General features: G+C 39.0%; 1 protein-coding gene across 5 annotated transcripts in view; it reads right to left on the reverse strand.

The window, feature by feature from the left end:
- The window catches only part of DIS3L2 (DIS3 like 3'-5' exoribonuclease 2), a 307,510-nt gene extending 282,832 nt beyond the window's left edge, over positions 1-24,678 (reverse strand). For 2 of the 5 annotated variants that reach the window (XM_045559637.1, XM_045559642.1), the window contains exon 1: positions 24,503-24,678. The gene's annotated coding sequence lies outside the window, so the exon portion shown is untranslated. Of the gene's footprint in view, positions 1-6,861; positions 6,900-17,861; positions 17,971-24,502 lie in introns of those variants that run through there. The other 3 variants (XM_045559638.1, XM_045559640.1, XM_045559641.1) reach the window with 3 other exon arrangements.
- Positions 24,679-26,920: the final 2,242 nt, after the last annotated feature.

Below are 26,920 nucleotides of genomic sequence, written 5' to 3' on the forward strand. Positions count from 1 at the left end.
CCTACCTTTCCAGTCTCATCTGTTACTAAAAGGTTTTTTTAATATCATATCAGGTGAATTCCTGATAAAAACAGTAAGTTAGGAAAGCCCATGATTGGCATCAAAGCCTGAAAAGTGACTTAAAAACAAATTGGGTTAACAACTATAAACTCTGGAATAAACATCAAAAACAACTACCTGTAGATTCTGAAGAGTAAACAAGTGGAGGCAAATTGTTGGGAGGAGTAGACATCTGGAAAAGCAGCTGATACTGGGGTGAGTTTCATGTGTTTTCATGTTTTGTTTTTTTTTTTGATGGGGGTAGAAATAGAAACTTTACCTTTAATCACAGCTCAACATCACAAGGGTGGTGCAGTATAGAGAGCTAAAATTTCAACATAAATGTCACAGGCTGCCTGGCTATAAGAAAAAGAAAGAGCCTGGACCATCACAGACGGCCGCCAGTGGTAATCTAGAAGAGGACGAGAGCTGAAGAAGGAAATACCCTAATTCTTATGAATACTGTACAAGTCTCAGGCTGACCCCTTATCTGCACAGATATGTAGGACAGACTGAATGCAGCATCACAAAGGCTTAAAAATTTGAACTGAGATTAGAACAATCTCCTATAGAACACGAGACTTACAGTCTGAACCTAATAGGGTCTGAAGCTATTGATAATTGCCAGTGAAATAAAAAAAAAAAATCAAGATTCTTCAGAGGAATTTAACAGAATTCAAAGTCCATACAAAATAATAAAAATAACATTCACAACACAATCCATCATTATTAACACACAAAGAACCCAGAAAATGCAACCTATTCAAAAGAGAAAAAAAAACTAACACATCTCAACCTCAAAATGACTCAGATGTTAGAATTATTAGCGGACTTTAGATCAGCTATATCTATGCTCACTGAGGCAAAGGAAAAGACACTCAAAATGACTGAAAAGACTGGAAATCTCTACAGAGAAATAAAAATTTACTTTAAAACAACAATTTAAAAACTAGTAAGTATCTGAAATGAAAAATTCATTAGATGAGCTTAATAGAAAAATGGAGGTAAAAGAATAAACAATCAGTGAGCTTAAACTTTATCAATAGAAATTACGCAATCTGAAAAACAGAAAGAAGATTGAACAAAAAGATGAACAGGGCATTATGGACTTATAGGACAATATCAAAAAGTCAAACATAAAAGTAATTGAAGTCCCAGAAGATAAGGAGAGAAGAGATCCAAAAACATTGAAGAAATTTTGACTGAAAACATCCCATGTTTAGTGAAACATAAATATATAGATTCAAGAATCTCAGTGAACCCCAAAGAAAAATTCAAAGAAAACTATATATATACTCATCATAAACTGTTGAAAACCAAAGATACATAGAAAAATCCAAAGCAGTCAAAGGAAAATGACATAGTATATACAGGAGAAAAACATTTTGAACAGTGGCAGACTTATCACTTCTCATTTTCTTTCATGGCCGCAAAAAGTCAATGAAACAGTATCTTTAAAGGGCTGTGGAAAAAAAAAAAACTGTCAGCCTTGAATTCTATATCCAGCAAAAATATCCTTCAGGAATGAGGGCAAAATAAATAAATTTTTCACATAAAAGAGAAAATCAATCACCAGCAGAACTGTACTAAAAGAAACACCAAACAGAACCCTTAAGGCTAAAGGGAAATGATTATTGAAGCAAAAATTGGATCTCCAGCAATGAATGTTAAGCATTGGAAATATTTATAATATGTAAGTTACACATCAATAAAGTAGTAAAAAAAATTAAGGAAAATTATTCTAACCTGGAATTCTATATGCAGTCAACCTAACAATCAATTATGAGGGTAGAATAAAGACATTTTCAGAAGTGCAGGCCTAACAAAATTTCATGTGTTTTTTCTTAAAAGCTACCAATGAAGGATGTATTGCACCAAGATGATAGAGTAAACTAACAGGATACAATGAGGTGGACACTCAGTACAAAAGAAGTCCAAAGGAGTTTTCCAAAGTAACAGAGAAAAACACCCCAGTATGGCAATTATGTGCAACAGGCATAAAGGGCAACCTCTAGATTAGAGGACAGAAGTCTTCATTACAGCAGTGTCAAGAGAGAAATTATCACCACCAACATCCCTGCTACCAAAGTATTTATCGTCTTTTTAATCCAAGGTAGAATGCCTGGGTGAGCCTGGCTTGCTTCCTATTCTTGGCTTAACTTGATCATATATATATCCTGATGAAGTTCCTACTCTCCCCACTTCAGTAACTTGATTCAGTTGAGGCCACTCATTTCACCACACAGAAGTGTTTTACTTTGATCAACGCCTGAATTTGCGAATTAATTACAAGATAGAGTACCTACAGTATGCTTCCTTTTATGTAATAAAGAAGAAAAAATAAAAATTACACACACACACACACACACAGTCACATTTGTGCAAAGAGACATGCAACACAGTAAATTAGAAACTAATGAGATTGGTTACCTATAGGGGGTAGGTGAGAACCATAAAAGGAAGGCAGGTGAAAAAATGGGTAAAATAAATGGATGTGGAGTAATACTTCACTGTATATGCCTTTTTGTATTTTCTGACTTTTGGAACCACATTCATGTTTCTCATCTCAAAAAAAGCAACATAATATAAACAAGAAAGGAAGAAATGTCCTAAAATGCAATGATCTTGACTATATTTAAAATAAAAAACACAACAAACATTGATGAAAGAAATTGAAGATGATGCCCATGTTCACAAATAGGAGCCTTAAAATAGTGACAGTGTCCTTACTACCTAAAGCAATCTACAGATTCAATGCAATCTCTATCAAAATTCCAATGACATTTTTCATAAAAATTTTTAGAATCCTAAAATTCATATGGAACCACAAAAGACTCTGAATAGCCAAACAATCTTGTGCAAAAAGAATGAAGCCAGAGTCATCACAATGTAGCTACCTATGGTAATCAAAACAGCACAGTACTGGCATAAAAACAGACATATAGACATATAGACCAAAAGAATAGAGAGCCCAAAAATAAATACACACATTTACAATCAACTGATCTTCAACAAAGATGCCAAGAACACACAAATGGGAAAGGATAGTCTCTTCAATAAATGCTGCTAGGAGAACTAGAATTCTACATGCAGAAGAACTAAATTAGACTTTCATCTCACACAATATATAAACAATTCAAAGTGGATTAAAGATTTAAATGTAAGACCTGACACTTCTAGTAAAACTACTAGAAGAAAACACAGGGGTAAATCTCCATGACACTGATCTAGGCAAAGATTTTTTTTTTTTTACATGAACTCAATAGCACAGATAACAAAAGCAAAAAAAAAAAAAAGACAAATGGAATTACATCAAACTAAGATTCTGCACAGCAAAAGAAACAATCGATAGAATGAAGAGACAACCTACGGCATGGGAAAATATTAACATATTTGCAAACCATACATCTAATAATTAGTTATTAATAATACCCAAATATACAAGGAACTCAAACAACTCAATAGTAATAAAACAAATAGCTCGATTATAAAATGGGCAAAGAACCTGATTAAATATGTCTCAAAAGAAGACATACAAATGGCCAATAAGTACATGAAAAAATACTTAACATCACTAATAATTAGGGAAATGCAAATTAAAACCACAGTGAGATATTACCTCACACCTGTTAGAATGGCTACTACCAGAAAGACAAAAGGTAACAAGTGTTGGCGAGAATGTGGAGAAAAGGAACTTTTGTACACTGTTGATGGAAACATAAATTAGTATAGCCATTATGAAAAACAGTATGGAGGTTTCTCAAAAAACTGAAAATAATAGAATTACCCTATGATCCAGCACCATTTCTGGGCACGTATTCAAAGGAAATGAAGTCAGTATACTGAAGAGACATTTGCACATCCATGTTCACTGCAGCATTATTCACAACAGCCAAGATATGGAATCAACCTAAGTGTCCATCAAGGATGAATGAATAAAAAAATGTGATATATATACACCATGGAATACCATGAGTTAAGAGGAAAAAAAAGGAAATCCTGTCATTCGCAACAACACTGATGAACCTGGAGGACATTATGCTAAGTAAAATGAGCTAGGCACAGAAAGATAACTACCACATGATCTCACTTATATGTGGCGTGTAAAAAAGATGAACTCATAGGAATAGAGAGTGAAATGGTGGTTACCAGAGGCTGGGGTTGGGGATGGCAGGGAGATGTCTGCCAACGACACAAAATTTCAGTTAGACAGGAGAAATAAGTTTAAGAGATCTATTGTACATGTTCTCATTATATGGTTTCTTTGTTCAAATATAAATACACCTTTTTCTTTTTGAAATAGCTAAGAATATACATTCCTTGGTATTAGAAATTACAATTATAGTCAACCCTTATATTCATGGGTTCCATAGCCATAGATTCAACCGTGGTTCAAAAATATTTAAAAAAAAAATGGATGATTGCATCTGTACTAAATATGGACAGGCTTTGTTTCTCATTATTTCCTAAAAAACACAGTATAACAACTATTTACTTAGCCATTTAGATTGTATTAGGTATTATAAGTAATTTAGAGATGATTTAAAGTACATAGGAGGATTGCATAGGTTATATGCAAATATTTCACCATTTTATAGGAGGGTATTGAGCATCCTTGGATTTTAGTACCCATGGGGGTCCTGGAACCAATCCCCCATGGATACCAAAGGAACAATTGTACTTGAAAATTGTTAAGAGAGTATATTTTAATGTTCTCACCACAAAAAAAATAAGCATGTGAGGTGATGGATATGTTAACTAGCTTGACTTAGTCATTCTGCAATGTATGCATATATCAAAACATCACATTGTATTCCATAAATATATAAAATCTGTACTTGTCAATTAAAAATAAATAAATAAATCACAACATACTAAAGGGCAGCAGGGGAAGGAGGAGTAAGTAACCCAAGTAACTTTTGAGCACAGTATTTAACCAAACCCTAAGGCTAAAGACAAAAAAGAAATGTAAAGATTAAACTCTTGTTAGTAGGTTTGCTTTTCACAGCAGTATGAGTCAGCAACTCTAAAACTACTTTGTATACATTCTAGGGTTGAACAAATATGTAAACACTTGTGGGTAATGGGAGCCAGGTTTGTCAATGTTGGATAAAATCACAAACATAGAAAAGTGGAAAGGCTAGAATTAAAATGGAATTGGAGATAGTGTAACTCAATGGTTTATAATATGGAGAGATCTATAAAGAAATATAGATGTGTCTGTAGACACAAACGTATACAAATGTGTATATATATGTTCTTACATTCCCTAGCTTTGTCTGCTGAAAAGGCCTAGAATCAATGACATCCCAGTAGCAATGAGCATATCTAGTGCCTAGATCTCAGTTCCTAAATACCATTCACCACTAAAAGGAACCAGAGCTCGTTAGAAAAATGACCATTTCTGAGACTGAGGTGAGAAAGTACAAATATGAGCCTAGGAGAGAGGTTGGCAAACTATGGCCCACATGCCAAATCTAGTCAGCCACCTGTTTTTGTAAATAAACTTTTACTAGAACAAAGCCACGCTCATTAGTTTACAACCTGTCTATGGCTGTTTTCGTGCCACAGGAGCAGATTTAAGTAACTGCAACAGAGACTGTACGGTCTGCAAAGCCGAAACTATTTACTATCTGGCCACTTAGAGAAAACGTTTGCCAAGCTCTGGCCTAGAATATCTTGTTGTTCCAGAAAGTAAGAAAATACTCAAAAGTGATGAGGACATGTCAAAAGGTCACAGGAGCCAGCTGAAAAGGCTCCTATTGGCCAAATATGTGACAATTTAAGTATCAAAAAATTTTTAATAACATAACCCAGTAAATAAATTAAAAATCCATGAGTTTATACTGATAAAAAGACAAAAAATTAATAAATAAGAAGGAAGCTCTAGCTTACAGCAAAATCCTAACTAATAAATGTACAAAAAACAATGGAATTAGAAAATTACCATTGGCAATCATCACCATGCTAATTAATTCATATTCATCAATGGATGCTAAAATTAATGGACAAAAGTTTGAGAAGTATCAGAATATTAAATAGTCTCAAAGTATCCTCAAAGATATTTAGTAAACACAGAGAGGAAAATCATATTTGACAGTGGAGAAATCTGGCAGACCCACCTTAACTAAGTGATCAGTGTAAACACCTGTAATGTTTACACTGTCAACATCATATGACTCCTGATATGATGCACTAAGTAAAATGTGACACTTCTAAAATATCAGTGCTATACTTTGAATGTCCCCTCCAAAATTCATGTTGAAATGTAATTGCCATTGATAGTATTAAGAGGTACTTTACATTACAAAGTGATCTGGCCATGAGGGACTGCCCTCACGGATGAATTAATGCTGTTTTCACAAGAGTGGGTTACTGACAAAAAGCGAATTTGGCCCTCTCTGTTTTTGCTCTCTCTTGCTCTCTTACTCTTACACCACGGAATAATGCAGCAAGAAGGCTCTCACCAGATGTTGGCACCTTGATATTGGACTTGCCAGCCTCCAGAACTATAAGAAATAAATTTCTTTATAAATTACCCAGTCTGTGGTATTCTGTTATAGCAACAGAAAATGGACTAAGATAATCAGTTAAACCCTAATTGAGGGTCTTGCTACAAAACTGCCTGTGTTGCATAACAGGCCCGTAATCTTCAAAAATGTTAAAATCAGACATGTGTGGTGGTTCACACCTATAGTCCCAGCACTTTGGGAGCCCAAGGCAGGACTGCTTGAGGCCACAAGTTCGAGACCAGCCTGAGCAAGAGCGAGACCCCATCTCTACAAAATATAAGAAAAATTAGCTGTACATAGTGGTATGTACCTGTAGTCCCAGCTACTCAGGAGGCTAAGGCAGGAGGATTACTTGAGTCCAGGAGTTCGTGGCTGCAGTGAGCTATGATCATGCCACTGCACTCCAGCCTGAGCAACAGAGCAAGACCCTGTCTCAAAGAAAAAAAAAAAAATCATGAAAAGAAAAACTGTTCCAGATTAAAGGAGACTAAAGACCCGTGACAACTCTGTAACTTGTGATCCAGGATTTTCTTTTCATACAAAGGACATGATTGGGAAATCTGAAAAAGATCCATAGATTAGTTAATAGTGTATCAATGTTAATTCCCTGATTTTGATAATTGTACAATGGTTATAAAAGTGGATGGCTTTGAGTGTCTGCAACTTACTCTTAAACAGCTCAAAAAAAAGAGAGGGCAAGTGGTGAAGGATATTAAAGCAAATGTGGTAAAATGTTAACACTGGAATCTGGTGAAGAGTACACAGTAATTCTTTGTACCATTCTTACATCTTTTCTGTAGGTCTGAAATTATACATTTTTTAAAAGAATCTAAGTTTTTAATTATATAATAGAATCATATATGTTTTATTGAATTACATTTTTTCTCATGCTAAAGAATATTCCCAACAACTGATAATACAACAATTTTAACACATCCCTTAACATGGAATAGAAATGATGCACTAAATAAGAGAAGTTCAAATAATCAATTAAAGGATATGTGGGCTACGAGATCATTCCATCCTGTTTCATATAAGCCAAAACAGATTTATTATCTGCAAGCTCAAATAAAGTGATCTCAAATGAGAGTTATGTCAGTAAAAACACTGCCTCTTAACAGGTCAGAAGTGACTTTACTCACTTCTATTTTATAAAATATTTTGAGGATTTAAAAGATTAAATGTCCTAAAAGGGACAACGGCCCAGCACTTTTTGCAAACACAGCTGTTGGTTAAAGCTCCTGAGAAAAAAACTCTGGAATAGAAATCAGTTGTAGGAAGAGATACAATGGTTATAAAATATTAAGCAAATTTTGGAATCTTTTTATTATTAATCTCCCTAATAGCTGACTCATTTCTAAACATCTGCTTCATTACTATAGGCTAGGTCCTCTTCAGGCCCAGGGCATAGAGCAATAAACATAGCCGACAAGGTCCCTACTCTCGTGGCACTTACAATCTTTGGGGAGGAGGCAGATAATAAACAAGTACACAGACAATGAAACAAAGTGATGAGACAGTGACCAATGGGATGGGAAAAGAGGATACTACTTTAGTTTCAGCGATTTAGAAAAGCTTCTATTGAGGAAACAAGACTGGAGCTAAGGCCCCCACGTGACATTCTCAGAGCAGAGTCTTCCAGGCAGAGGGCATGACAAGTGTAAAGACAACAAAGAGGAACAATTACAGTATGTTCAAAGAACAGCAACAACAAAAAGCCTCAATACTCTATGTATAATAGATTATAATAAGGAATAATCAATTTTGTATTAGGTGTGGGAACAACATTGTGACTATGTGTGAAAATGTTCATACTGCATAGTGAAATATGTACATGTACACAAATGTCAGGGATTTCTTTAATATTTCAGGAAAGATAAATTAAAAAAATGAATAAGGCAAAGGTGTAAAAATTATAAAATCTAGGTAATAGATAAATGGGAGCCACATTATTCTCTCTACTTGTGAAATTTTTCATAATAGTTTTTAGAAACTCCACAGAGCATAAGCGTCATGTTAAAACTGCCAATACCTCATACCTTCTTTCTCTTACTTTAACACCTCAGCTCTGTTCTTACCTCTCCAGTTCTGCCTTCTGATGACCTCACTTGAGATATAAATAAAAGCTTTAAGGAGAGGTATGCACTGGATAGGTTCCACACTCTATGGCTAAATCCAGTTTCTATGACAGAACTAATCTAAGGCAAGGTTGGAATCTAGAGAGTATTAAAATAAGAAAAGATAAAATAAACAACCACATACTGATAAACAACAAGTCATTCTTCCTGAGAAAAATGGGAATTGCCTGGACTAAGGACCATCCTCCCAAATCCATAGAGACTGCTCTGGCAAACGCTTCCCAATTGTGAAATCTCACTGTCAGTTTTCAGTCTTGATCTTACTTGACCTTGCTATAGCACTTAACACAGTTGAACATTCCCTCCCTCCTTGAACCTCTCCACTTCCTTGGCAGATGTGAAAGCAGTACTAAAGATGCCCGTGCTCCTTCCTGTTAAGGATACGTGTCATATCAACAGCCCCTCCTCAGAGAGAGCAAGCAACTTCTATCCCAGGTGACCAATTCCAAAGGAACCAGAAGTGAGTCTCTCCTGAAACCCATCAATCTGCAATTTATAGAATGGTTGGGAAATGGTGTGTTAGAAACTTCTGTTTCTACTAACATAGTAAAGTCAATATTCTGAAAAACCTTCTCATACCAAATTACTATAACTGCTGAACAAAGGACTACCAACTTCTTTTAAAATGCACAGTTGAGCTCTCAAGAAGGAAAAGAAAATCCCTAGGAGCTAAAAATATCAAATGGGAGCAAGAAACCAGAAGAAAAAGCAGAAGCTGAGGCTACAGAGGCCCTGGGAGCACTTTCTGGTGTGTCAAGAGGCTTGTGGCTTAAAGCTGCCGGGGACCTGAGATAAGGCCTTGACCACATGAAATGTAGAAAGGTGGCAGTGAGCCTTGAAGGGTAACAATCTCAGTGAAAAGATAGGCTAGAAAAAAATACACCTGCTGGTGAAGGGGAAAAAAAATCAACAAATGTCTCTGTTTTGACTTCCAGGCTGGGGGCACAGGAGTTTTCCCTGAAGATTCATAACCCCGGCTTGCACTCATACAGTATAGTCTAGCTTACTAACCCCAAGCACAGAAACTAATTTAAAGTGATCCTAAATTGGTGGTGCCCCAGAGTGCTAGCTGAACCAAAAACTCCTCTATTTGCTTCTGAATATTGCTATAGTCAGAAGCCTGCTAAATGCTGACAAAACACATGAGGAATAGAGCCATCATGATTGAGAGTCAGGAAAAAAACAACAAAATGTGGTACAAAATAATTTCAGGTCTTAAAAAAGGCAAACAATATTTTAAAACTATAATGTATATTAAAAATTTTTTAAATAAACACAAGCAAAAGAAGCTTACTACTAATAAAAAACAAATCTTAAAAGAATTAAATAGAATTTTTAGAAGTAAAAAGTAACTAACATTGGTGGGTAACTCGATAGGTAAATGTACTAGTACTAGATCTGCAGTCCCCACCCCCAGGCCCTGGACTGGTACCAGTCAGTGACCTGTTGGAAACCCCGGACTGCACAGCAGGAGGTGAGCAAGTGATGGAAGCATCATCTGTATTTACAGCCACTCCCCACAGCTCACATCACTGCATAAGCTCCACCTCTTGTCAGACCAGCAGCAGCATTAGATTCTCATAGGAGCAAGAACCCTATTGTAAACTGCGCATCTGAGGGCCTGATGATCTGAGGTGGAGCTGAGGCGGTGATGCCAGCACTAGGGAGCAGCTGCAAATACAGATTATCATTAACAAGAGGTTTGACTGCACAGTAAATGTAATGCGCTTGCAGAAACCATCCCCTCCTCCCTGCCACCCGTGGAAAAATTGTCTTCCATGAAATCAGTCCCTGGTGCCAAAAAGGTTGGGGACCACTGTACTAGACTATCTTTCTTCTCTTTTTTAAAAATTTTAAAATTTCGCTAGATGGTTAAAAGCAAAAGTATAATATTGTCTGATGTGGTTCCCAATGTATGTAAAGAAGATATTTAAGAAAACTAATCATAACACAGGGATGATAAAGGGGCCTGAATGGTGGTAAGGTTCCTGTGTTCCACCTGAAGTGATAAGATGTTGATACCAGTAGACTACAACATAGTAAAGACATCAGTTCTCCCCAAACTGATCTATAAATTCCACACAATCGTTATCAAAATCCCAAGATCTTTTGTACACATAGACAAACTTATCTTAAAATTTATATGAAAATGCAAAGGAACCAGAATAACTAATATAATGAACAAAGAAAGACTCAAGTTGGAAGAATCACACTACCCAATTTTAAGCTATATAGCTATAGAAATAAATCAAGAGTGGGTATTTTCAAAGGGACAGGCACTTAAGACCAATGGAACAACAGAGAGACCCCAGAAACAGCCCCATACAAATAAGCCCAACTGATTTCAGACAGAGGTGCAAAAGCAATTCAAGGGAGGAAAGATAGCCTTTTCGACAAATGGGACTGGAACAATTGGACATCAACAGGCAAAAAAATAAATAAATAAACCTTGACCTAAGCCTCACACCTTACATAAAAATTAACTCAAGGTGGGTGGGGGAGCAGAAAAAAAAAGAAAAAAGATTTAAAAAAATAAAAATTAAGTCAAAATGGATCCCAGATCTAATATAAACCTATAAAACTTTTAAAAGAGAACATAACAGAAAAGCTTCATGACCTAGGATTAGGTGAAGAGTTCTTAGTAATGACACGAAAGGCATGATCCATAAAGAATGAAAATGGATAAACTGTCATTTTTTTCATTTCTAGAACCTAGTCATTGACATTTAACTTAACACATTCTTACTCAACATGTTGACCATTAGAGCTCTTCTAAGAAGGCAAAAAAGTAATTAGAATCTGAGTTCTTCATTTTATCCTTAAGTAGAAAGCGTATGAGAGGGAGGGACTTAAATATATATAATTATTTCATTTTAATGAAAGGCACTGGCTGGACACTATTTACTTACAACCTATCATTTTAGGACCATATGAAAATCTCTAGGGAATTAAACTTAAGTGTTACAGACCCTCAAGGCTAATTCTGGGACTGCTGGCCTCAATCAAGGATTATTAATTTTAAAAACGCCATCACATGTCCTATAACAAGAATGATGCCATATCATCTTGGACTCTAGCTCCCAACTGCTTCTCTAACTTGTAAAGGATTATAATTATTGGTAGAATTTAGGTTTATATAGCTTTAATATAAGTTTTAAAAAACATTATATTAAAAAATGTAATGAACAGACTTATACTGTGAAATATTTTATTCACTTCTACAACCCCAAAGCCTAGCAGAGCATCTGCTGAATAGCAGCTTAATAAAGTTTGTTGAAAAATTCCACCACTCCCAAGGAAAAATGAAAAGCTGAATTTAAGACACTGAGATAATGAAACTCATGGAAATTTTGTCACCCCCTCTACACTCTCAAAGACGTTACGATCTCCCCGTCACTGTTCTAGTACTGGTCCATGTTACCTCTCTCCTGAACTAATACCAAATAGCTTCTCCTGCTTCAAGTCCTTCCACCTTCATATCTAGCCCTGTATCCCACAGCCGGTCTACCCTTCCTAATGTGTGGCTCTGACTATACCACCACTCTACTTAAAACTCACACCAGTACCTCCGAGGGTCCTTCAGCAGATGCTAGCATAACATAACTTGCTACTTTTGTCTCACTTCATGTATCCCTTCATGTTTTATGGTTCTGACTGAAACATTCACTTGTTCATTCATTCATTCAATTAACAAAAATGTATTGAGTTCTTACATTGAACCAGATACTATGCTTGGTACTAAGGAATACAAGGAAAAAAGCAGTCCTTCCTCTCATGAAGTTTACAGTCTAGGGTGGAAGAAAGACATCAACCAATTACACAAATTGATGTGTAACTTCAACTGAATTTATGTTCCAGAGTGGGGGAGTATGTAACACACTCAGAATGTGGCTACAGCTAAGAGAACAAAGGGGGAAAGTAAGGTTAAGGTTAGGCTGGAGGGGAAAGCAGTGGCCATACCATGCCAGAGCTTGTAGTAAGTTTGGTATTTTATCTGGAGACGGGGAGGTACTGAAGTGTTTCAGTCAGGGGAACTACCTGATCAGATTCACATTCCAATAAAATCCCTCTAGAGTCAGGGTAGAAAATAGTTTGGGGAGAGGGAGGCTAGAATGAATGGTGCCCCCAGTCAGAGGGCTATGTGAGTAGTCCATGTAAAAAATGATGGTATTAAGATCATGAAATTTTAATCAAGACATTTAGGATGTCAAATCAATACAACATGGTGATGGACTGGACATGAAGGGTGAGGGAAGGTGATCAAGGATAACTTCACTTTTGCCGGCTTATACACTTGGTGGATGGGAGCAATATTCACTGGGACAGGGATGCTGAACTGAGGTAGAGGCATAGAGATGGTCAGCCAAGGACTGGACATGCTGAGTTTGAGGTGACTGCAACAACAAGAGTTGGTATCAAACAGGCAGCTGGATATACAAGTCAGAAGCTCTGAAGACATCTGGGCTGAGGTCAGATTTGAGATTCACCAGAGAACAAATCATAAATGAAGTAGTTGAAGTTGTGAGCACATATGGGATCGGCCTAGGAAGAGCAAGGAGAAAAAAGAGAAGAGACCTAAGATTGAGACTTGAGGAGCCTCAAAGTTCAACAGCCAGGGAGAAGTGGAAACTGCAAAGACTGAGAAGGAATGGCCTACTCAGAAGGAGATGTAAGAGAAAACTTGGGGCCAGGGCACAGTGGTTCACGCTCAAATCCCCCAGGGGATCTGTTTCTCAGCTCCCAGCCCAGGGAGCTCCTGGGGCTTGGGAGGGGGCAGTAGGAGGGGCCAGTGAGGAGAGGAATTATGCCTGTAATCCCAGCACTTTGGGAGGCCAAGGCAGGATTGCTTGAGGCCACGAGTTCAAAACTAGCCTGGACAACATACCAAGACCCTGTCTCTACAAAAAAATTAAAAAATTAGCCAGGTGCACTGGTGCACATCTGTAGTCCCAGCTACTTGGGAGCCTGAAGCAGGAGGATCACTTGAGCCCAAGAGTTGAAGGCTGCAGTGAGCTATGATCACACCACTGCACTCCAGCCTGGGCAACAGAGAGAAAGAGAAAACTTGGAAGAATGTGATATCAAGAAAATCAAGGTTTTAGGAAGGTAATGGGAATATAGTCATATGCTGCTAAGAGAAGCAAAATAAAGTATTAAGCATTCATTAGACTCAGCACCATGCACGGTACAGGGAGCTTAGTGAGAGCTGCTTTAGCAAAGAAGCAACAGGGATAACAACTAAAGAGAAATAAGCTGAAGCATGAATGGGATGGGAGGATGTGGAGTTAGTGAGTTCAGTCAATTCTTTTGGAAAGTTTGACTGTGAAGAGAAAGAGGTGGAAGTAAAAGACAGAGTTTGTATTTGTTGTTGTTGTTACTGTTTTTATGAAAGGAGAAGCACTGAAAGGAAAGAAGAGCTGAGGAAGTGGGGCCAAGGACATCAAGGACATCAGGTAGCTTCCATGAAGGCAGGAGGGGAGGCCAGTCCTCCCCCAATCTGTCTGGCACTCTTCAAGCTCCATGTACATTCTCACACAGTTCACTTACCCTCCACTCCAACCTAACTCTTAGAATTTTACCCATTTAAGAAGAGCTCAAATTTTATATCCTCTCCCCTCCATGAGCCTCACCTAACTTCTCCAGCTCTTGGGATCCCTTCTCTGCAATCCCAAGCATGTCATGTTTTCCATGTGACCACAAAACATGTGATAGCAGTTTCCACAGAATTCACACTGGGAAACGAACTCTCTCATTCTTGTCCAGCTCCAGTGCTCCTCCCTCAATACAGCCTTCCTTACCATACCAGAGTAAAGTAACACCTTCCTTTGTAAGGTCCTGAGCAATTTTACCACTTAGAACATAAAGTGTTGAAGGTCCTAGAATGTAAGTTCCAAGAGTGTAGGGCCTCAAGTGTCCCGTTCACCACTGTATCCCCAGTGCCTAGAAGGGCTGGCACACAGAGGGAACCCAAGAAATGTTTACTAAATGAAGTAATTAAAAGACATGCTCTGTTATTCCTCAACAGTTGTAAATTACTGAGGACCAGGGACCATGTCTTATACCTATTTCTACACAGTGCCCTACAAAGTAGACATCTAACAAACAGGATAATGATTGTGGCCTAATATCACATTGGGAATTTAATGCACAGGGTTTGGCAATATACCTTGACACTGATAAAAAAAGAATGAATAGCCTCTGTAATGTTTCTCAGCTCTAAATTTAAAAAACAATAATAGATGTCCTCAAAATATTAAATATTCCCCATATTCCAGAATTTAAGAAAACCCTTAAAGACAATTAAACCATCAATTCTCTTGCTTCTAAAATTCTTTTATAAATTCATATAGCACTCCAAATTTTTTTTTTTTAAGAGACAAGGTCTTACTCTGTCACCCAGGCTAGAGTCTGGAGTACAGTGGCACAATCATAGATCACAGCTTACTGTAACCTCCAACTCCTGAGCTCAAGTGATCCTCCCACCTCAGGCTACCGAGTAGCCAGGACTGCACGTGTACACCACCATGACCCGCTAATTGGGTTGGTTGTTTTTTTTTTCATTTTTTTTTAGAGATGGGGATCTCACCATATTGCTCAGGCTGGTCTCAAACTCCTAGCCACAAGTGATCTTCCCACCTTGGCCTCCCAAAGCACTGGAATTACAGATGTGAACCACCATGCCCAGCCTCTGTTTTAAGATTTATCTGAATGCTGGCATTTAATACTTTCACATCTTAGTAATACACAGGAGGACATCAGTAATGGCAAGAAGTACATGAAGGATATTGCTAGAGTGGATCTATAGTATCATCTACTTGCTAATAAAGACCAAATCATCTTAATGCCACTGAAGTACCAGAGTTCTGGTTATAAATCACATGATAACAAATATAAGACTTGCAATGAAGAAGCATACAAATCCAAAATTGAAAGAGATCACCCTTTCTTCTCAAATATAAGCTTTGCTACCAAATAAGGTCCAAAAATATTATGGGGTGGAAACTGTTTCTTTTTTTCAACAAATAGCATCATTTCACATGTGTATTTTGTATAGGATTGTATTATAAATTCAATCTCACGTTTCCCACATTTTATTAACACAATTAAAGTCATCTACAGAATTACTACACTGGAACAAATAAGATTACTTCTTATACTTTAAAGACTTTCATACAAATTTGCATTTTGAACCTTCTGAAATTTATTCTAACTTCTCTTTTGGGGAAAAACGTGCAGACTTTGGACACAAATTCTAGGTAGAGTAGCAAAAAGCTCAAGTACTTTCAAAAACAAGAATAAATTCCTCTCCATCTAGCCAGTGAAGGAGCACACAAAGACACTTGTGAAACTGAAAAGAATAGAGACTAAATAAAAACCTAATCTTTTTAAAGAAAATCAGAACCTAAAACAGCATAGGAAGGTACTGGTGTCAGAATTCATGCTCAGCTCCAGATACCAAGAGAAAGCATTTTTATTTAAAAAAAGGGGGGGGAGAGGGGTTTTATTTTCATAACATATGGTCACATTGGATTATCAGTAAACTTAGGCAGTAACAGGGTAAAATGATATCCTCTCTCCTAAAGTAATTTGGGGGCAATACCTCACCACCATTGAAAAATCCACCCAAGAAGGTTTTAAAATCATGACAAGTATTTCATTAACCCCTGTCCCCACTATCAAGTAAAGTCCACCTAGGATCTTATCACTTTTCTTTATTTTGGGGGGAGACTTTTTAATCTGTTTATTTTGGAAATTTTAAAACATATACAAAGTAGAAAGAATGTAGTAATGAACTCCTATATGTTCATCATCAAAGTCAACAATTATCGATTAATAACCAAGGTTGTTTCATCCACCCCTCCACACACACACACACACACACACACACACACACACACACACACACACTAAATTACAATGAAGCACATGAGAAGACTTTATAATCTCCTTTTAAAAGCTGCCAATTACAGGCCATAATGGCAAAACATTCTATTTAACAAACAATTCAACTACCATTATCACTTAAGGCCTTTACTTATATAAAGCATAAATTTTATGGAGCAAGGTTACCACAGGTACAATCCAAATTTCATGCTGTGATACAGAAGCAGCTATTTAATAGAGCTGAAAAATAACTCATCCACCACCTATGTGCAGAATTTCAATGGTAATCAAAACCATCATGTCTCCATATACACTAATCTCAAGAGCAGTAAGACAAAGGAAAAAGGGCTGCAAAGCTTGCCCACATGGCCAATTCTACCATGGCAATTTGGAAAAATATGTGACTTTCAGAACCTATAATCAACTGAACAAAATGACTAAAACATACAAGAATTGAAAGTAGTTTTCCCTAGGTTCATATCATTTCAAATAAAATGTCAGTGTTCATTAAAACTTTTATTTCATAAAAGAGATTAATATCAATCTGGCTTCTGTGTTAGTTATTTTTTTAATGTTTAAATGTCAGTTATATCATTATTTTATTTTTGGGAAAGGTTGCTATAACAATGCCTACTACTCTCAGGACTGCAGCTGCAAACATCTGGAATTTACTACCTACAGACTTTTATCCCCAAGCAAGGTAAGGCTAAGAACCATTTTCATGCCTACAACACAAGGTCCATGTCATGTCTTGGAGAACACACCCATAAGAAGACATGCAAAGTCACAGCAGTTGTACTGTACCCTCAAAGTCACAGAGAAGAATTCTAGTGTTATTCAAGGAATCTGGAGGAATGCAGGACACAAAATTCCAAATAGAAAAATGACTGAGACACTAAATCCAGACCACAGATAGAAAGATAGGGAAAATTTAATGACCTCCTAAATCAACCTGCTGATTTTAGATCTGGTCTATCCGCTAAGCACCCTGTACTAGTGGACCTGAGAGAGGCCCTACAGAGACAACCCTGATTCTAGCCCTCCTTTCTGTGGAGAAATGATGCTCCCCCTTCATGTCCTTCAATTGAGTGAGCTGAAAAGATGGCAACTCTAGTCTTTGGAGCATTCCAGCATTCTAGATTTCCCAGATAAAAACCACTACCACTCATAAAGGCCATCACCATGAATTTAATAGTTAACGATCTCAGGTCAATAGCAGAGAAATAGGCCAATCCAAGAAAAATAACCAAAATAATTCAAAAAATACTAAAGTACAACTATGACAGACCTGTAGCATTTCTTCTCCCTACTGCTTCAAAGAGAAGTCAGTCACTCCTCTGTCTCTACCCCTCACCGACCCCTATAAAAAAAGAAAAAACATAAAATTTAAAAATAAAAACTAAAAGAAAGAAGTCAAAACAGCAGTACTGGAATCCCTGCTTCTCAAGGAGACAAAACAAACTTGAGGTCTACACACCCCAGGGAAATAGGCTGGGCCTCCACTTCCACTAAAGAGCTCCAAGTTCCCGGGGTTTATGCATGCCTTCTGAGCAGAGGTCAGAGTGCAGGACCTCAGCTCCATAGCAAACTTCAGAATTTTAGGATTATTTTAAACCTTCAGGTTGCAAGTGTTCAACTTGTCATTTATGTGGAAGCTACGTCACTAAGATCTTGCTACCTCTAGATGCACGTTAAATATAAAACTTATATTCACCCAGAGCCTCTGTGTACACTTCATTAACCCAGATGTGAGGAAATCCAATGTTATGATTCCCACAGAAACTGTAATCTTGGCAAACCCATACACATGTATTTTGTATTACTTCAGATTGCAGTGACCTTAAAAGAAACTTAGAAAGAATAAAGTACATTTTAATCTCCACATCTTATTACAAAGAAAAACTCCCAGACAGATGAGAGATTAGAAAACTGCCTTCCTCCAGGGATAGTGAAGCTCCTTCTTTGAGACACTTAACAAAGACTGGGCCACTTCCTGAAGCATGTCCTGGGAGAAGCCTCCTTACCTGGCCTGAAGGACATGGGCCAGACAACTTAACAGGGGCTTCCTCTAAACTCTAATTTCTAATATGCAAGACCCCAGCAGCTTGATGCTTAAAATATCATTTCAAATATTTAATACTTCCCAAAAGTACCATAAATGCTAGTCAGATGCAGAATAGGCTCAATTTTAGCTTCAACTTGAAGCAACAAATGAAATATCTGAAGTCACCACAAAACAGATCATCTACCATAAAACAAACTATCTGGGCATGGTGGCACTTGCCTGTAGTCCTGGCTACTTGGGATGCTATTTTACCCATGGCAAAAGAATTAAACAAAAATAATAATGACTCCTCCTTGGTATAATTGCTGCTAGAGCTTTATATCCAATCCTTCAAAACTGATTAAAAGTGACCATGGCAGACATCAGAGAAAGGAGCAACTATTTCATATGTGGAGAGATGCTCTCTAAAAAAGATGAAGTTAAACAGAAACGTTTGGGGCATCTCTCTGAATCCCTCAACACCTAGACAATCACTACAAACCTCTTTTCCTCCTCAAAGCCTAATGGGAGATAGAAACAATCCAGTTTAATTAAAGGAAGCCTGAAGAGGAACCCAAAGAGCAGAGTTCTTCAATTGGTATTATATAACTTCCTATCTCCTCCTGTTTTGGGTTACCCAAGCTCCCAAGCACTCAAACAACTACTTTCCTTCATTTGAAGGATTTTCTAAACCTCAGAGAACAGGTAACTTCCTGCTATACCAACCTACTTCATTACTTGCCTTTTTCTTTACTGTTCCTATATTCATGTTGATGTTCTCATGCCCAGTGTTAATGTGAAATCAGAAACTGATTTAGGCAGGTAACAGGATGCAGTGGGATGGAAGGAATATGGGCTCTGGAATCAGGTAGACATGGGTCCATACTTTGGTTCTAATGCCATAACCTTGTGACTTAGGTAAACTCCCTGAGCCTCAATTATCTTATCATTAAGTCATCTTCCCAAATGGGCAATTGGTATTAAATGACTAACACACAGGAAGGGCTCCATAAATGATAATTCCCTTCCTCTTCTTTCCTAAGTAGAGGGCAGGGTACCTCTTCATCAGCCCTTATCCCCACATAATTTCATCACAGACAATTTCACTGTACTTTGCACCACACGGATGTCCTTGCCCACCAATGTGAACACTGTCTTGTTTGCCACCATTAGTGGTTCTCAGAGGCAGCCTGTTATCAGGAGGCAAGAAAGGTATCAAAAGTTGTTGGCTAAACTTGACCAAGTCTAACCTTAACATACACATAATAGCAATTCTAGGACATCAAGTTCTTGCTATGGTTCCAAATAAAATGCTGTCTATATGAAAAATTCTCATTGTCAAATCCTTCTACTACATGCTACATGACAAAAAGAAGTATCTTGTGCAGTTCTACCACTACCCTCAATATAATAAAGACAACAAGAATTCTGGTCAAATCTCCATCTCCCCAACATCACCAAAAATGGCACAGATGGCTAGACCTCAGAGGGGGGATCTACCAGCTCATTCCAGCACTGAGTTCTATTTGTATTCATGCTGAATAGTATTTCATTTCCCACAGCCACTCCTCCTATAAAACAAAAAAAATTTTGAAGGTAAAAATAAAAGGACATTCTAAAAACTGGATTCTAGAAGGCTGGTCACACAACATTACAAGAAACAAAAGTCAGACCAGGCGCAGTAGCTCCCACCTGTAATCCTAGCACTTTGAGAGGCCAAGGTAGGAGGATTACTTGAGGCCAGGAGTTTGAGAGCAGCCTGAGAAAGAGTGAGGTCCCACCTCTACAAAAAACAGGAAAATCAGCTGGGTGGTAGCATGAACCTGTAGTCCTAGCTACTTAGGAGGCTGAGGCAGGAGGATCACTTGAGCCCAGGAGTTTGAGGCTGCAGTGAGCTATGAAGAGGCCAGGGTACTCTATCCCAGGCAACAGAGCAAGACCCTGTCTCTCAAAAAAAAAACCAACCAACCAACCAAAGAGTCTGGGATAAACAGGGAAACTGCAAGTAAAAGTTTACGAATCTTAGCCAGGGACAGTGGCCGGAGCCTGCACTCCCAGCAACTCAGGAGGCTGAAGCAGGAGTACTGCTTTAGCCCAGGAGGAAGAGGCTGAGCAAAACAGTGAGACTCTGTCTCTAAAATGTAAAAGTAAAAAATTTTAGAAAAATGCAAAATAAAAAAACTTTACAAATCTTCCTCACCCAAGAAAATGCTTTGTTATACTTTTGGGGCACTTAGAATATTGAGCAATCTCAAAATCATTTCCAGTCCAATACTCGAAATCAACCGGTCTTGTAGGCATTCTGAGATGAGCACTATAAACTGTGGTACAAATTTGATTCTCTCAAAAACAGCAGCAATAAAACTCAAAAATAAGCATGAACCTCTGCCTCAAAATAAATCAGCTAAACTAAAAGGTCTAATGCATTGGGTTTTTCAGTTCTGTTGGCTTTTTCATTAGATTTTCATCAAAATTTTTAGGGGAACCCAAGTATTTATGTCATGGGCAAATATATGCACCAAAGAGGGCATCAGGGAAAGGTGAGAGAGCTCAATTCTGATTACAAAAGAGAAGCACTGAACCAAAATCAATGAAGTTCAAAATTTCACATTGGGCCACTTTAGGCAATGAAAGTCCTGAAGATAGTTAATCAACAAATATTTCCTGAACACCTGATATGTATCAGCATAATGCCACAGGAATATGCAAATCAGTTTCTGTGCCTCAGTGGTGCTTGTGGTCTAAAGAATAGAGCACTACATTACAAGTAAGCAGGCCAAAGCCAAAAAGGCACCTGCCCAGGAGGTGAAAGATCACAGCTCTGGCCCCAACTCTGCCCCAACTCAATAAATGTCTGTCCTCTGGCAAATCATTGAAACTTCTACAGGACTCTACTGTCTCATGCAGAAGAAAAGGGGTTTGGATGATTTCTAAGGCCTCTTTTCACTATAAGTCTAAGAATGCAAGTTCAAAGACAAGGGACAGGAGCTGGGTCTTTAAGAATTGGTAGGACTTGAATTGACTGATGGGAGAACGAAGGATGTAACAGGGAAGAAGCATGAAGGTATTAATAAAAATGGACATGGCTTTCAATTTCACAAGAAAAAAGTTGTGGATATCTGTTACACAACAATGTAAATATACTTAACACCACTGAACTATACACTTAAAAATGATTAAGGCTAACTTACGTGTTTTTTATAATTTTTAAAAAGAGAAAAAAAGGGGAAAAGTCACAGAAATTAATGTTCTATTGATAATACAGATTTAAAAAATTATAAATAAACTAACTCCTAAAGACTAATCCCAATTACTAAAATTCCTTTTCTCTTAATTAAAAAAAAAATGGACAGGTCTTGCTAGTGGGGACACTGAGGCTTCTCCAACCACAAAAAAGCAGGGGGAGCATGTTAAAGAAATAAGGGATGAGAAAACAATACAAATACTAAGCAATGGTAGAAATACAAAGTAGGCTATTCAAACATACTCTAATGGTGCCATCTCCACCGAAAATCTAACCTAAGTCCCTAAATAAAACCCTAGAGAGGCTTCTCTTTACTCCTCAACCTCCCTACAATGCCTAGCACCATTTGGCCCCGGCCCACCTCTCCAGTCCCTTCTACCAAATTCTTCCTCTTCCAACTCCACATATAGGGCTTAAGTCCCTGGTCCTCTCCATGGACTCTGCCATCAGAGGGTTTCTGCCATGCTGTTTGCTCTAACTGGAACACTCTTCCCTTCCTAGGCATCCTGTAGATCTCTGTTCAAACGTCACTTCTGTGATTTCTCTAACTAAAACCCTCATCACAGGTGTAGTTTTACGTATGTGTGATTATTTGATTATCATCTGCTGAGGACAGGGACCATGTATGCATTTACATTCTCCCATCCCCATTGCCAAGCAAAGTGCCTAGTACCAAGTAAGCACTCAAATACTGTATTTGTTGAATAAGTAAACAAATGAACAGTAAGCCCATAAGAAAGCAACAAAACATCTTAAGAGGTCTCCTAAAGAGTTTATGCATCTTCACAAATGTATCTTTGGTGGATGACCAAAGCAATTGAGCCTAAAATCTCTATTAAATTAAAAAAAAAAGTCGTTAGGTGTCTATATAAATTCCTCTGGCCCTTTTATGTCTCAAGGCAAATGCTGAGCATCAAAGGCTGATAGGCTAAAAACACATACACATACACACACACACACACACAACCAGCATAGCTACTGGTTGCTAAGTAACTGTTGTTTTTGGTATTTCCTGACACAATGCCTGCCATTATTAATACATAGGAAGCACTCTGGAAATATCAGTCAAATAAATAAAAAGCAACATTTCACAAGACTCTGAAATATGTATCAAACAGTAACTAAGTCTACTTAAACTGTGATGTTACATATAAGTATAAGACCAACTACAGAAGCAAAGAAAAGAATCTCTGTGTGGCAACCCTCCCTGCTAGTAGCCTCATTATTTTAGATCTAAAACAGGAAAAATGCCAGACAGATTTGTACAGAGAGTATTTGAAAGAAACAAATCAGAAATCAAGTGGACTTTAGAGCTTTAAATAAGGACTTTAAAATGCCACGTGGAACTATTTTCCAAACCCTTAAGAATATAAGGAAAGAAATTATTTAGGACTTGTCCTCCCCTCAAATACAAATTATATCTATGCTTTAGAGACAAATCAAGTCCTATTTAACCCATAAACACATTCCTGAAAACTCCAGCCCATACTGATTTCTCCACCCTCTGACCTGCTATAGCAGTTAATATATCTGTACCACATATCTTGCATTTAAACAAATGCCATTTTATTGCTTTCCTAACAATTTAATGTGTTCAGTCTCTTATTTCTTCTATATCCTTTCAAGTGCATATAGTGCTGTAGGTGCTTAATAAATATTTATTGAAGTGAAATGAAATTATACAGTTTTGAATGAATTTTGGAATATAAACTCCTACATTTTATTCCCAAATAATGTCATTTTGTTACCTTTCAAAACGAGGGCAGATTGGTCTGGTATAGTTACAATTCCCAAAGATTGTTCACATGCCTCAGTTTTAGCTCCATGATCACTGGATTAAATATAAAGCCGTTATCCAACAATATTCAAATAAGGCTTATAGTTTTCTCAGTACTATTCGTTCAAACTCAAGTAAGGGAGGTTTTCAGTGCCACAGTCTTTTCAAGTGTAAATCAGGATTATTAACAACACCTGCCCCTATTTCCGTCCACGTAGAAAATTTCACTAGAAATCTTTCTCAAACCTATTCAGTCCCTGAGAGATTTCCAGAATACAGTAACTACATCTCACTCACAATTGGAAAGCTAATTCCCTGGAAAAGGATCAGCTCGAAATGTACAATTAAATGAGTCTCTACGATCAATAAAGCAGATAAAAGTGTATCACTTTGGAAAGCACAAAGCATCAGGCAAACATCAAGTACAGTGTTACAATTAAGCAGCTTCTGTTCAAGATTCCCGAGGCGCCCCATCCCTGCGGGTCCCGAACATCTTCATCTGGACCCATGAGAACGCGTGCACAGGTGACCCGAGCCTCAGGAAGCGTCCTCTCTACAGCAGCAAGCTCTAATTCTTGGCTCCCCCCACGCGCACCATACAAGGCCACAGGGGAGGGCCAGCCGGGCCCAGGAGCCAGGTGCGCGGCCTAGAGGCCAGGCCGGCCAGGAGCGGGGGGCGTGGGGAGGGCAGGCGCGACGCCTGGGCCAGGGAGCCCAGCCAGCGGCGGAGCGCGCTCGCCGCAGGCCGCCGCCGCAAGCGCTGGGCGAGACGCCACAGAGCCCCCGGGGACCAGATCCGGGGGTCGGTTCCGGATGGGGCGTGAGGCGTTGCGGGGGGGCGCGGGGGGCAAGGAAGGGCCTCACCGTTGCTCCCGGGGGGCTGGAGCCACCGCGGTCCCGCGGTTGCTAAGGAGAATCCTCTTCCGGGTCACGGGAGCGGCGTCCTACAGAGCAACGGTGGCTGGGTGGGGCCAAGAGCGAGGCGCGCGGGAGAGTACATGGCGGGGAAGTTCGTCTCCCGCGGTTCCTCCGTGGCTGGGGCGAAAGAGCTGGGCTGGGGGCCGCCGAGGCTTCTCCCGCCTCGCCCTGCGGGGGCAACTCGCTTCCACCGGCGGCTCCAAGCTGGGCGGCTTCTGAGACGCCTTCCTGCCCGGCCCTGGCTGCCCAGAGATGCCCTGTGTAGCTCCCGGGTGTAGCCACGCCGGCGCTTTTCCTGTTACAAGGCTTTACTCATTCTTTCATTTACTCAGCACTCTTTTATTGGACAACTGCTCAGGGCTAGATGCTGCAGTGGCACTGGGGATGCAGAGGCGGGCAACCCAGGCGTGGTCCCTGGCCTCAGTATGTGCAGGCTGGCGGCCGAGCAGGTAGACCGTGTCCTGCACTCAGGGATAAGCGAAGTAAAGGAGACGATGGCAGCCTGCCCAGGGGAGGCCTTCCCAGACACGGGTGGGGAAAAGCTGATGGTGGAGACTTCAACCAAGTAAATGGGGTAAGGAAGAGGTTTCAGGTAGGCGCCGGGGAGAAATCCACTAAAGTTCAGTGTGGCCTGCCCAGGGAGGTGTGTAGAGAAGATAGTAGCTAAGGATGGAACCTGGGGAACACCAATATTGTAGATGTGAGCAAAAGAAAAGGAACTCCCAAAGAGCAGCCGGAATGTTTGGGAGAGCAGGAGAGGAAAGAATGTCAGTGAGGTGGTGGCCGCCATTCTCAAATGCCGTGGAGATCAAGTATCCAATGGTGACCATAGAAAAACCACAATTCAGGAATACAATGTCAAAGTTGGCAGCGGCTTAAATTTGTGTGGTGGAGGAGTCCACCACTATACTGAAGCAAAGAAAAAAGAGATATTAAATTGTTCCTGCATTTCAAAATGTTTTACAAAGCACTGTAATAGTATAAGCAAAATTCAGGATTCCCCTGCTAGGAACTGTGAGCTCTTGAAGGTGGAAAATATTTAACTTTGCATCTGCAGTGCCTACCACACACATAGGCTTCAATCAATATTTGTTTAAAGAATGAATGAACACAAGGAACCTTTGGTTTTTAATGTTCACACAGATCTTTCTAGAACTCTCTGCAAAACTGTGATGTAGGCAAAACTTGTCTATTCAAACTGTAGCAGATTGGGGGTAGGGATTCCATGGCTGGGAGAGGGGCCAGTGGAGACAGGAATGGGAAGACAGAATAGGAAGAGAAGAAAGGATTGAAATAATAAAGTCTGGGATTTCAGGACTAGAAATGGGAAATGAAGTCAAGAAAAAAAAAATAGAAGTAGGAATAGAAGGGCAAGGACAAGAGGAAAGGAAGGAGGGCCAAGACAATTATACATAAGTTCAACAGGGAGATTTCATTTTGATTGGCCATATGGCAGAAAGTGTAGTATCAGCTGGTGTGTAGGATACAGGGCTGAGGTGGGCATATCCCCATGCCCTCTAAGTGGAGTGAGCCCGGGCTTCCTCACATAGGCTAGAGGAAGACCACAACACGGTCTGGATATGAGGCTTTCCCCACCAGCATACATCCGGTCCTTTACTTCACTATATTCCCATTATAACAAGTATTATAATAAGCTCTCTCAAATGAGTTAGAAATAATACTCTTCTCTGAAACATTATAAATCCGTCCACAATGGATGTGACCAGATAACTGTGTGAGTAAACCAAGAAATTGAAAGTACATGGCTGAAGAATTTAGAAACAGCAAAATATTACTCAAGGGAGCTGTCTTAGCCCATTAGGGCTGCTATAACAATAACATAGACTGGTTTATGAACAACAGAAATTTGTTTATCATGCCAGGTGTGGTGGCTTACATCTGCTACTTGAGAGGCTGAGGTGAGAGGATCACTTGAGGCCAGGAGTATGAGACCAGCCTGGATAACATAGCAAGACCCCATCTCAAAAGGTAAAAACCTATGAGGAAATTTGTTTATCACAGTTCTGGAGGCTGGGAAATCCAATATCAAGGCACTGGCAGATTCAGTGTGTGATGAAGGCAGACATCCTTACCATAGTGAGGTTCGTAGTCTGCCACCTTCTCACTGTGTCCTCACATGGCAGTAGTGGCAAGGGAACTTTCCAGAGGCTCTTTTATAAGGGTACTCATCCCATTCATGAGGACTTCATTCATATGTTCTAATCACCTGCCAAAGGCCCCACATCCTAATACGATCACATTGGGGGTTAGAATTTCAGCATATGAATTTGGGGGGAGAAGGGAACACAAGCATTCAGTATATAGCAGGGACATAGGTGTAATATAAGCAAGGTAGAACCAGAA

The sequence above is a fragment of the Lemur catta genome, chromosome 8 (assembly GCF_020740605.2).
Source record: "Lemur catta isolate mLemCat1 chromosome 8, mLemCat1.pri, whole genome shotgun sequence".
In the NCBI taxonomy this organism is placed as follows: Eukaryota; Metazoa; Chordata; class Mammalia; order Primates; family Lemuridae; genus Lemur; species Lemur catta.